Source organism: Eptesicus fuscus, chromosome 11 (assembly GCF_027574615.1).
Source record: "Eptesicus fuscus isolate TK198812 chromosome 11, DD_ASM_mEF_20220401, whole genome shotgun sequence".
Taxonomy (NCBI): domain Eukaryota; kingdom Metazoa; phylum Chordata; class Mammalia; order Chiroptera; family Vespertilionidae; genus Eptesicus; species Eptesicus fuscus.
The window spans coordinates 5,589,792-5,600,164 of NC_072483.1; the positions used below are offsets into that span (position 1 = coordinate 5,589,792).

The following is a 10,373-nucleotide window of genomic DNA, read 5'->3' on the forward strand; positions in this document are numbered from 1 at the left end:
TAATATGCAAATTAACCATCACTCCGCTACGCCCATGATTGGGCCAGCGGGAGGCACAGGGGGCGGGACTGGGGGTGGCCAATTGGGCTGGCGGGAGGAGCGGGTGGCGGGGACTTGCGAGTCCCTGCTCCCCGCTCCTCCCGCCGGCCCAATCAGCCGCCGCTGAGGGGGGACCGATGGGGCCAGTGGAAGGTGCGGGCGGTGGGACTCGGGGTGGCCAAGCGGGCCAGCGGGAGGTGCTCCAATCGGCAGGTGGCCAGAGCCAAGGCCTGGGTCCCAGGTGCCAGAGGAAAACTGGTGCCAGCAGCCAGGTGAAGGAAGGTCTATTGCATGAATCTTCGTGCAACGGGCTTCTAGTAATATATATAAAACTTTTGCTTCCTAGAGAAATAAATACCAAAAAAAACCCACAAACCCTTTTTTTTCCTTACTTTTTGAAATAGGCTTATTTTTCTAATGGAAAACATACTTACAGTCTTAAGAAGCATAATAGAGGTAGTGAATTCCTTAGCTGAGAAACAATTCCCTCAAACTTGGAAATCCCAAGCAGGCTCCAATGACTTACTGCACAGTTACTTAAGCCCTGTTCGCCTACCTCCTTAGGCTTTTCTTGTCACAAACACTTGAACTAAAATTAACCTCTAGATACAATCATCAGGGTAAGTATCCTTGAGAAAGCACATGCTTCTACAAGGTCGGGTCTAAAAGACTAAACAGAGACCTTTGCAAAACACCCAGGGGTTCGGACTAGCTTGGAAAAGTCAAGGTAGGGGCTGCCACCTTTGGCAAGGTTCCCCCAGGAGCTCCTGACCTTTCAGAGAATCCTCCTTACAGACATTCCAACCAAGTCCTGTGCTTCCCCACAGGTAATGTCTCAGGGAGTCATCAGGGTGACATTAGCAGATTTTATCAGGCCCAAACAAGTCACAATTTGGCTGCATGTAGAGAGGGCTCTTCTCCATTGTGTGTGCAAGAGAAAATTAGCCCCCTAGAACTACAAAACTCAGTCTGTCCAAAAAGTTTTTTTTAATCTTCACCTGAAGACATTTTCTCTATTGTTTTCTAGAGAAAACAGAAGGGAGGGAGGAGGGGGAGAGAGAGATATAAACATCGATATGATATGGATTGGCTGCCTCTCATATGCACCCTTACCAGGGCCAGGGAACCCGCAATTGAGGTACCTGTTCTTGACTGGGAATTGAACCCGAGACCCCTTGGTTTGTTGGACAGTGCTCTAACCACTGAGAAAAACTGGCCAAGGCTGTCTGTCCAAAATTTTGTCGGGGGCCCGAACTCAACCAAACTGGGCCATTGGGAGTTGGAAGGGTGGAGTTAGTGGGCCTTCCATTTTGGGGAGGTGCTGTTCAGGCCTGTTGGAAAGAGGAGAATTAACCCCTGACCAAGAGTTTACAATTCAGTCTCTCCCAGCTTCTGCCCAGACCTCAGCAAGGCAGAGCCATCAGTTGTCAAGAGAGTGGGGCCACTTGGATCCCTAATGGGGAGGAATCAGTTAGGTTAAAAAAAAAGTGAGGCAAATGGTCCCCAAACCAAAGCCATACCACTTTGTCACAGACACCTACTCAGACCGTCCACATCTCTACATCCCCGCACAGGTAGCTGAGTCCTCAGCAGTGCATGAGCTCCACAGAGTGGGGTGACATGGAGGGTGGGGCTATTGCATTTTACCAGAATGATGCTCTAAAAAGGCGAGTGCTCCATACAAGAAAGAGAGCATCTGTGGCACGGAAAGGTGACTCAGCACAGGGGCCTGGCAGCTGGCCCCTCAGCTGTCTTCCCAGTGCCACAAACTCCAGTCTCTTCTCACATGACTCCATCCCACTCTGCACTCCTTCTGCCCGAGATCAGGCTGAGTGGCTGCAAATGACATTTTGTGTATTGGCCCGTTAAGAGGGCACCTGTATCTCCCTGGTGGATAGAAACTCTGGTGATTTTCACAGCCAGATTCTCTTTGGCTGCCTCTTCTCTGTTCAAGTTTCCTGGGCTAGGGAATCTGGTGTTGGGTTGAGATTCTTCACTCCTCAGGGGGGACCTTTGTGGCTGAGATATTCCTTTGGAATCTCAGCTGTCTTGTGTGGTAACAGGTTCAGACATTTTTACATCTCTGCCCCTCCTACTAGTCTCGTGGCTTTTTTAATAGATCATTGGTTATTAGACTTTAATTCAGATAGTTAATTCATTTGGTTATTCAGGTGGATTGTTTTATATTTTAGTTGTAATTCCAGTTTGGTCTTGGGAGGAGATGAGTGTAACATCTACCTAGTATGCACCATCTAGAATCTTTTCCCCAAAATTGAGAATAATGCTTTGAAACCAGGTTATGAAGCATAGTTTGTAATTTGTGTAATACTGGTATAGTCTTTTAACTTCTTGGGAGTTGGTTTCTTTATTTGTAAAATGACATTTATATTCTTTTACTTTAGATCATATAAAATTATTTTATTATAAGTAGAACAAGTTAAAGCATCTTAACAACTAAAAATATTGCAAATTGAAAATATCTCATAAGAAAAGTAAGGAAACAGGAGAGAACATAACATCTACTTAGAGACGGTGAAATTTCAGGTAAACCTTGAAGAAAGGAAAACTTTTAAATAGCAGCAGAAAGGAAAGGAGCTAGTAGATTCAGCAGTTCTCATGTGTGTGACTGCCACAGAGATTTTGCTCCCTGAGGCCATTTGGCAATTTTTGATATATATATTTTTTCTTATCACAGCCAGTGGAGAGGGCTAACTGGCATATTTAGGCTCAAGGCCAAGAATGTTAGTAAACATTTTATAATGCAGAGGAGAACAGCCCCCTAAAACAAAGAATTATCCAGACCAAAATATTTATATTGCTGAGGTTGAGAAACCCTGCTACATACTGATGAGTGAGTAACATAGCAGTTAAATCAGAAAATATTTGCTGGATTCTGCATGCTAAAATGGGAAATTGGTAATTTTGTATACAGTGAGAAACTAAAGTTTGCTTGTCAAGAAGTGATGCATTTTGCATAATAATAAAAGAGAATCATTTTGAATATATACATTTGGATGTAATTTAGCAAATTACTTATGTAATTATTTATTGCAGACTAAATATAAAGGTAAATTGGATATGAAATAAATTCGAATTGATTTACTCAGTCTTTATAATATTGTGTCACTCATGGTGGGTCTCAAACAATCTTTTGCATCATTTCCATTTTCAGTGAGATTTCACTATTGGGACTAGGACACATGGGAGATTGGAGTCATTTATCCCCTTGGGTAATGCAAAATGGCGTTGTGACATGTTTTATCCAATGACATAGGCGCAGAGTGAGGCATACTGTTCTGAGGGAAAGCATTCAAGCACTGTTATACAATTCTCTGCTCTCTTTATTCTCTCTCTCTCTCTCTCTCTCTCTCTCTCTCTCTCTCTCTTTTTTCCCCCTGGGTATAGTGAACTTTATTGATGGTGCACGACAAAGTAGGGATCCCTACGCCCCTCCCCTTCTTTAGGGTGTCTGTGATGGAAACAGTAGCCAGGAGATTCTCAGTGTGTTGGGGGATCAATTTGGGGCATGGACTCCCCAGGAGCTGAGGGCCTCTCTTCCTCTCACTGGGGCTGGTGGTCCAGGGGCTCTTGCTCCTTGGAGGCCATGTGGACCATAAGGTCCACCACCCTGTTGCTGTAGCCCAGTGATGGGCAACCTTTTGAGCTTGGTGTGTCAAACTTCACCAAAAAAATGAGCATAACTCGGGTAGTGTGTCACTTTGAGGAAAAAACATTATTTCACAAATGTTTCATCCTCAGGAGCAGCAAATGTTTCATCCTTGGCATGTGGCTGCCTCAGCGGCCACGTGTCATCAGAAATGGCTACACGTGTCAGTGCTGACACGTGTGTCATAGGTTCGCCACCACTGCTGTAGCCAAATTCATTGTCATGCGAGGAAATGAGCTTGACAAAGTGGTCATTGAGGGCAATGTCAGCCCCAGCATCAAAGGTGGAGGAGTGGGTGTCACTGTTAAAGTCGTAGGAGACAGCCTGGTCCTCAGTATAGCTCAGGATGCCCTTGAGGGGGCCCTCTGATGCCTGCTTCACTACCTTCTTTATATGATCGTATTTGGCAGCTTTCTCCAGGCGGCAGGTCAGATCCACAACCGACACGTTGGGGGTGGGGACACGGAAGGCCATGTGAGCTTCCCATTCAGCTCAGGGATGACCTTGCCCACAGCCTTGGCAGCACCAGGAGAAACAGGGATGATGTTCTGGGCAGTCCCAGGGCCATAATGCCACAGCTTCCCAGAGGGGCCATCCATGGTCTTCTGGGTGGCGGTGATGGCATGGACTGTGGTCATGAGTCCCTCCACGATGCTTAGGTTGTCATGGATGACCTTGGCCAGGGGGGCCAAGCAGTTGGTGGTGCAGGAGACATTGCTGACAATCTTGAGGGAGTTGTCATACTTGTCATGGTTCACACCCATCACAAACATGGGGGCATCCACAGAAGGGGCAGAGATGAGGACCCTCTTGGCTCCGCCCTTCAAGTGAGCCCCAGCCTTCTCCATGGTAGTGAAGTCACCGGCGGACTCCACAACATAGTCAGCACTAGCATCACCCCATTTAATGTTGGCAGGATCTCGCTCCTGGAAGATAGAGATGGGCTGTCCATTGATGACAAGCTTCCCGTTCTCTGTCTTTGCTGTGCCTTTGAACTTGCCATGAGTAGAATCATACTGGAACATGTAGACCATGTAGTTGAGGTCACTGATGGGGACAGTATCCACTTTGCCAGAGTTAAAAGCAGCACTGGTGACCAGGCGCGCCCAATGCAGCCAAATCCGTTTACTCTGACCTTAGCCATCATGTCTCAGGGTTGTGGCTGCTGGCACTGCGCAGAGGAGAGGCTGTCTGACGAACGGGGGGAGCAAAGAGCCTCTCTCTCTTCTCTTGCTGTGTGACACGGATGGGTATGTTTTCCAGATTTGCAAATACAAACTTGGGGAGCTTTCTGGCTGATACAGAAGCATGCCTTTCTCTGTCTTGGTTGACTATGAAATATGTGTGATATGCGGTCAGTCACCACTCTTTTGACTTCAATCTTCACACATTTCAAATTAAGTTTAAGATAAATGATTTCCAAAATCTTCTTTAGCTCCAACATCTTAAAACTGAACAGATATTTATAAATTTATGAGAAGATGCTCTTTTTTAACCCTAAATACTTGGTTTTATGTAGACATCTGACAGGAGATTAAGCAGCCCAATATTCAAATCATTTGGAGCATTGGTCTCAGATTATATCTCAAGCTTCCCAGAGGTAGAGTCATTTTATTATGAGTAGATACCTATCTTTAATCATTAGAAAAATGAGAAGATGGGAAGGTCTAATTACCAAGGAAAACTTAGCTATTCCAGACTCATATAATTTGATTTGTATTACTTAGATATCTGAAGATATGTGCACATAATTATTTCACACATAAAGACACTAAAATTCCAGACTTTAGAGTCTGCAATCAGGTTTGTTCAGTCTGTGAAGTATGAACCATAATGTGCACCCAGCTCCTATCATGGTCCATGATACTGGAAAGCCTTGATAACTTCATGGAATTGTCTGTGCTATTCTAGTAAATATCTCATTTAGACGTGTTTTATTCAGCATCTTTTACATATGATTATCCTTCTTTCTTTTCACTGCACAGTGAAAGATTTTAAAGACTATGGCCTGGATTTCTTCCCTATCCTGTGTTTTAATTATTAGTGGTATCAATATCACTATTATCACTTTTTATTTTGAGATCATTATAGATTATCATACAATTGTCAGAAATAACATGGAGATATCATGTTTCCTTTTAAAGAAATTTACCCAGTGGTAATATTTTGTAAAACTATAGTATAATAAAAATAATTAGTTTATCAGTGTTGATACAGTCACAATACAGAACTGTTCCACAAGCAAAAGCATCCTCCATGTGGGCCACACTCACTTTCACACTAACTCCTGACAGCCACTAATCAGTTCTTCATTTTATTACTTTATAATTTAATGAATATTATATAAATGAATCATACAAGATGCACTTTTTAAAAAAAATATTTATTGTTGAGAGTATTATAGATGACCCCTTTTTTTCCCCATTGTCCCCCTCCACCTGTTCCTGCCCCATCCCAGCTCTTCACCAACCTACTCTCCATGTCCATTGGTAAGGTCTTTGGTTAATCTCTTTCCACTCCCTCCCCCCTTCCCTCTGAGATTCATCAGTCTGTTCCATGCCTCTGATTCTATTTTATTCACCAGTTTATTTTGCTCATTAGATTTCTGTTCATTTATTTTGATTTTTAGATTCAATTTTTGACAGATATGTATTTGTTGCCATTTTATTGTTCATATTTTTATCTCTTCTTCTCCTTCTTCTCCTTCCTCTTCTTTCTTCTTCCTGAATACCCTACAACATTTCATGTAATATTGGTTAGTAGTGATAAACTCCTTTAGCTTTTTGTTTGTTTGTTTGTGAATCTCTTTATCTGATGCTCAATTCTAAATGAGATCTTTGCTGGGCAGAATAATCTTGGTTATAGGTCCTTAGTATTCATCACTTTGAATATTTCTTGCTACTCCCTTCAGGCCTGCAAAGTTTCTGTTGAGAAATCAGCTGACAGTTGTATGGGAGCTCCCTTGTTGGTAACTAACTGCTTTTCTCTTGCTGCTTTTAAGATTCTCTCTTTATCTTTAATCATTGGCATTTTAATTATGATGTGTCCTAGTGTGGGCCTCTTTGGGTTCCTCTTGTTTAGGATTCTCTACATTTCTGAGACTTGCAAGTCATTTATTTCACCAGGTAAGGGAAGTTTTCTGTCATTTCTTCAAAGAGGTTTTCAATGTCTTGCTCTCTCTCTTCTCCTTCCGGCACCCCCATAATGTGAATGTTGGTACTCTTGAAGTTGTTCGAGAAGCTCCTTATGCTATCTTTATATTTCTGGATTCTTTCTTCTTTTTGCTCTTCTGATTGGGGTTTTTTTGTTTCCTTACATTCCAAATTGTTGATTTATTATCAGAATCCTCTACTCTACTATGGAATCCCTGTAAATTATTCTATATTTTAGTTAGTGTAAATTTTCATGTCTTTGACATTCTCACTAAGATCCTTGAAAGTTTCATGAAGATCCTGGAGTAACTTTATAACCATGGCTTTGAACTCTGTATCCAGTAGTTTGTTTGCTTCCATTTCTTTTATTTGTGACATGTTTCTTTGCCTCTACATTTTGATTGCTTCCCTGTGTTTGTTTCTATGTTTTGAATAGAGCTGCTTTGTCTCCTGGAATTGGTAGAGTGGCTTTGTGTTGTAGGTGTGCTGTAGGGCTCAGTGGCTCAGCCTCCCCAGTCACCTGAGCTGGGCACTGTAGGTGTGCCCTTGTGTGAGCCTTGATTGCTGTTGGAATCACTGGGAGGAGTTGACCTCGAGGCCAATTGGCTGTGAGGACCAGCTGTGGCTACAGTGGGAGAGCTGCTATGCAGGAAACACCCCTAGGGAGCAGGACTTGCTTCAGTGGTGCATTTGTGCTCACTGAGTCTGCCTCTTGAGTGTGTAACTTGTGGATGTGTGGAGTTGTAATCTGCTATGGTCAGAAGCTGTCCACTGGGTGTACTGGCTCTAGGGCCTCCAGGGAGGTGAAAAGTCAGCCACTGCCTGGGGCTACCCTGCAGGATCTACAAAGGGATCTTCAGATGGTTGCTATTTGTATTGAGCTTAGAGGTGCCCAGGTGAGGCCCAGCTATGAAGCAAGGCAGGCTCATGCTAGTGCAGGGTCTTGGGCCTTTTATTGATAGTTTTGGGGCTCCCTCAACCAGCTGCAGCTTGTTTGAAAGATTTTAGCAAAGTCTGAAGCCTAAGCCAGGACAGGCCATTCATATGGAAAGGCTTCTGCAAACAGCTTGAGTGGGGCTGCAAATTAGATGGGACAGGGTCTTGTGGAATCCCCAGGGTGGAGCAAACAGTGTACTCTAGGCTGATGGAGACTTAGATATGCCTGACAATCAGCCATGAGACAGGGGATGTCCCAGGACTGGATCAATAACCCTGTGAGCACCCTCATCTGGAAGAAAGCTTCCCCCCCCCCCCCCCCGTCAAGTTCCTGCCCTGGTAGCAGACAATCCAATTCTCTCCATATGTGTCTGGGTCCCCCAAAGCCTCCCAGAACTGGGAGTCTGAGTAGTTTTGTGCACCGGCCCTTTAAATGAAATACCTGGGTCTCCAACAGCCACCTTATCACTCAGCCCCAATCCCCACTGGTTTTTACAGCCTGTAGTTGCAGGGACTTCTCTTCTGAGCTCTGGAACCTTAGACTGGTGTAGGGCCTGGACCCCTTGCTTCTCATGAGTGGCCTCCACATAGATGATCTCCCTCCTGATTAAAAAAAATGGCACACATAGGTGTCAGACCTGCCTGGTCTGCACCTTTGCCCCTCTGCCCCTCCTACCAGTCTCAATGTGCTTTCTTCTTTACTTCTCTAGTTGTAGGACTTCCATTCAGCCAACTTTCAGGCAGCTCTGACTGATGTTCTGTATTTTAGTTCTAATTTTGGTGTGGTTGTGGGAGGCAGAGAGTACAGGCATTTACTTATGCTGCCATCTTAGTTCTTTAGACTCAAGATGTACTCTTTAATTTTTTTTTCATTCAGCATAATTCCTTAGAGAGTTATCCAAGTTGTTGAGGATATCAATAAATTAATTCTTTTTTTTAATTTTATTTCTGAGTATTATTCTATAATACAGATTTATTGCAGCTTTTTAAAACCATTTAGCCATTAAAGAACAACTAGGTTGTTTTAGTTTTTTTGCTGTTAAGAATCATGCTGTTATCAAACACCTCCCAACAAAGAAAAGCTCAGGATGAGATTATTTCATAGGTGAATTTTACTGAACAGTTAAAGAAGATTTACTGCCAGTCATTTTCAAATTCTTCTAAAATATTGAGTTGTATACCTGTACACATTTTATAAAACCAGCATTACACAGATATAAAAGTGGGACAAAGATACCACAAGAAAAAAGTCTATAGGCCAATATCCCTGATAAATATGAATGCAAAAACTTCAACAAAAGATTAACAAATTAATCCAACAGTATATAAAAATGATCCTACAATATGACCACATGGAATTTAGCCCTAACATAGAACTGTGGTTCAATATATTAAAATAAATTGTCATACACCATATTAACAGAATGAGGGGGAATTTATTGGACAAAATTAAACACACATTCGTGACTAAAACAAACACTTATTGAAATTTTTATGACAACTTTAACCCTATAGACCAATTTTGGAATATTTAATATTTTTACTATGTTGGGTCTTTCAATCTATGAATACAATGTGTATATTCATTTATTTACCTTCTTTGATTTCTTTATTCTGCATTTCATAAAGTTCAGTATACAGTGTCTGTATATATGTTTTTAAGTATATACCTATGTCTTTCATTTTATTTGGGGAAATTGTACATTGTGTTGTGTTTTTCATTTCATTTCCATATTTTTTTTTTGATAGTAAGTAGAAGCAAAATTGACTAATACTCTTTTTTGGGTTGTCAAGCTCACCTGTTGTTTTAAATGGGAGTTATTAAGCTAAGGTAGAGATGAGCCTACCAGGATCACCTTTTCTTGTTATGTTGGAGGTTAGGAATAATTAGACCTGAGTATTGGATTGATAATAAGATAACCTTTTACTATGCTGTTCTCCCATTCCTGGGGCCCAGATCAGTGTGCTTTTCTTCTTCACCTTCCCCCATTCTCTACTGCTTCTTGCATTATTTTTATAATTTATTGTTGTGTTTACCTGGAAGAAACAGAAGGAGATGAACCTATATCATCTTGTCCAAGTTAGAATCCACTCTGTGCTTTTGGGATAAAAATGAAAATATATTGCTGGATGAATATGACTCCTACGTTAAATATATGGAATATCAATAAAAAGTAACTTTATGTGTAGGAATAATGAAACTCAAATTCTTCATCAATTAATATCAAATTTTCCTTTTGTATCCCTTTCATATAAAATGCTTATATATTTGAGATATAGGTTATATTTCTTTCTACATATTATACAGAGCTTTAGAATACTGTTCTGTATTAACTTAGTCCTCTGTATTTATAATGACGTGACCCAACAGATGTAACACTGCTTTGCTGAGTAGCATTATCAATACAGGTATATTTTTCTTTGAATCTCTAATGCCATTTTGAGAATAATAATGCTAGGAGAATGATCTCTATTCCCCATCCCTATGGACTAGCTGAAGAGATCCACTTCTACTCACTGTAGCTTTAAACTTTGTTTAGCAGTTATTTTCCCCAAGAAAATGGAGAAATAAAGGCATC

At 41.8% G+C, this 10,373-nt stretch overlaps 1 pseudogene; it reads right to left on the reverse strand.

The window, feature by feature from the left end:
- Positions 1 to 3,600: 3,600 nt before the first annotated feature.
- On the reverse strand, positions 3,601 to 4,850 carry LOC129150788 (glyceraldehyde-3-phosphate dehydrogenase-like; annotated as a pseudogene).
- Between the last annotated feature and the right edge of the window lie 5,523 nt (positions 4,851 to 10,373).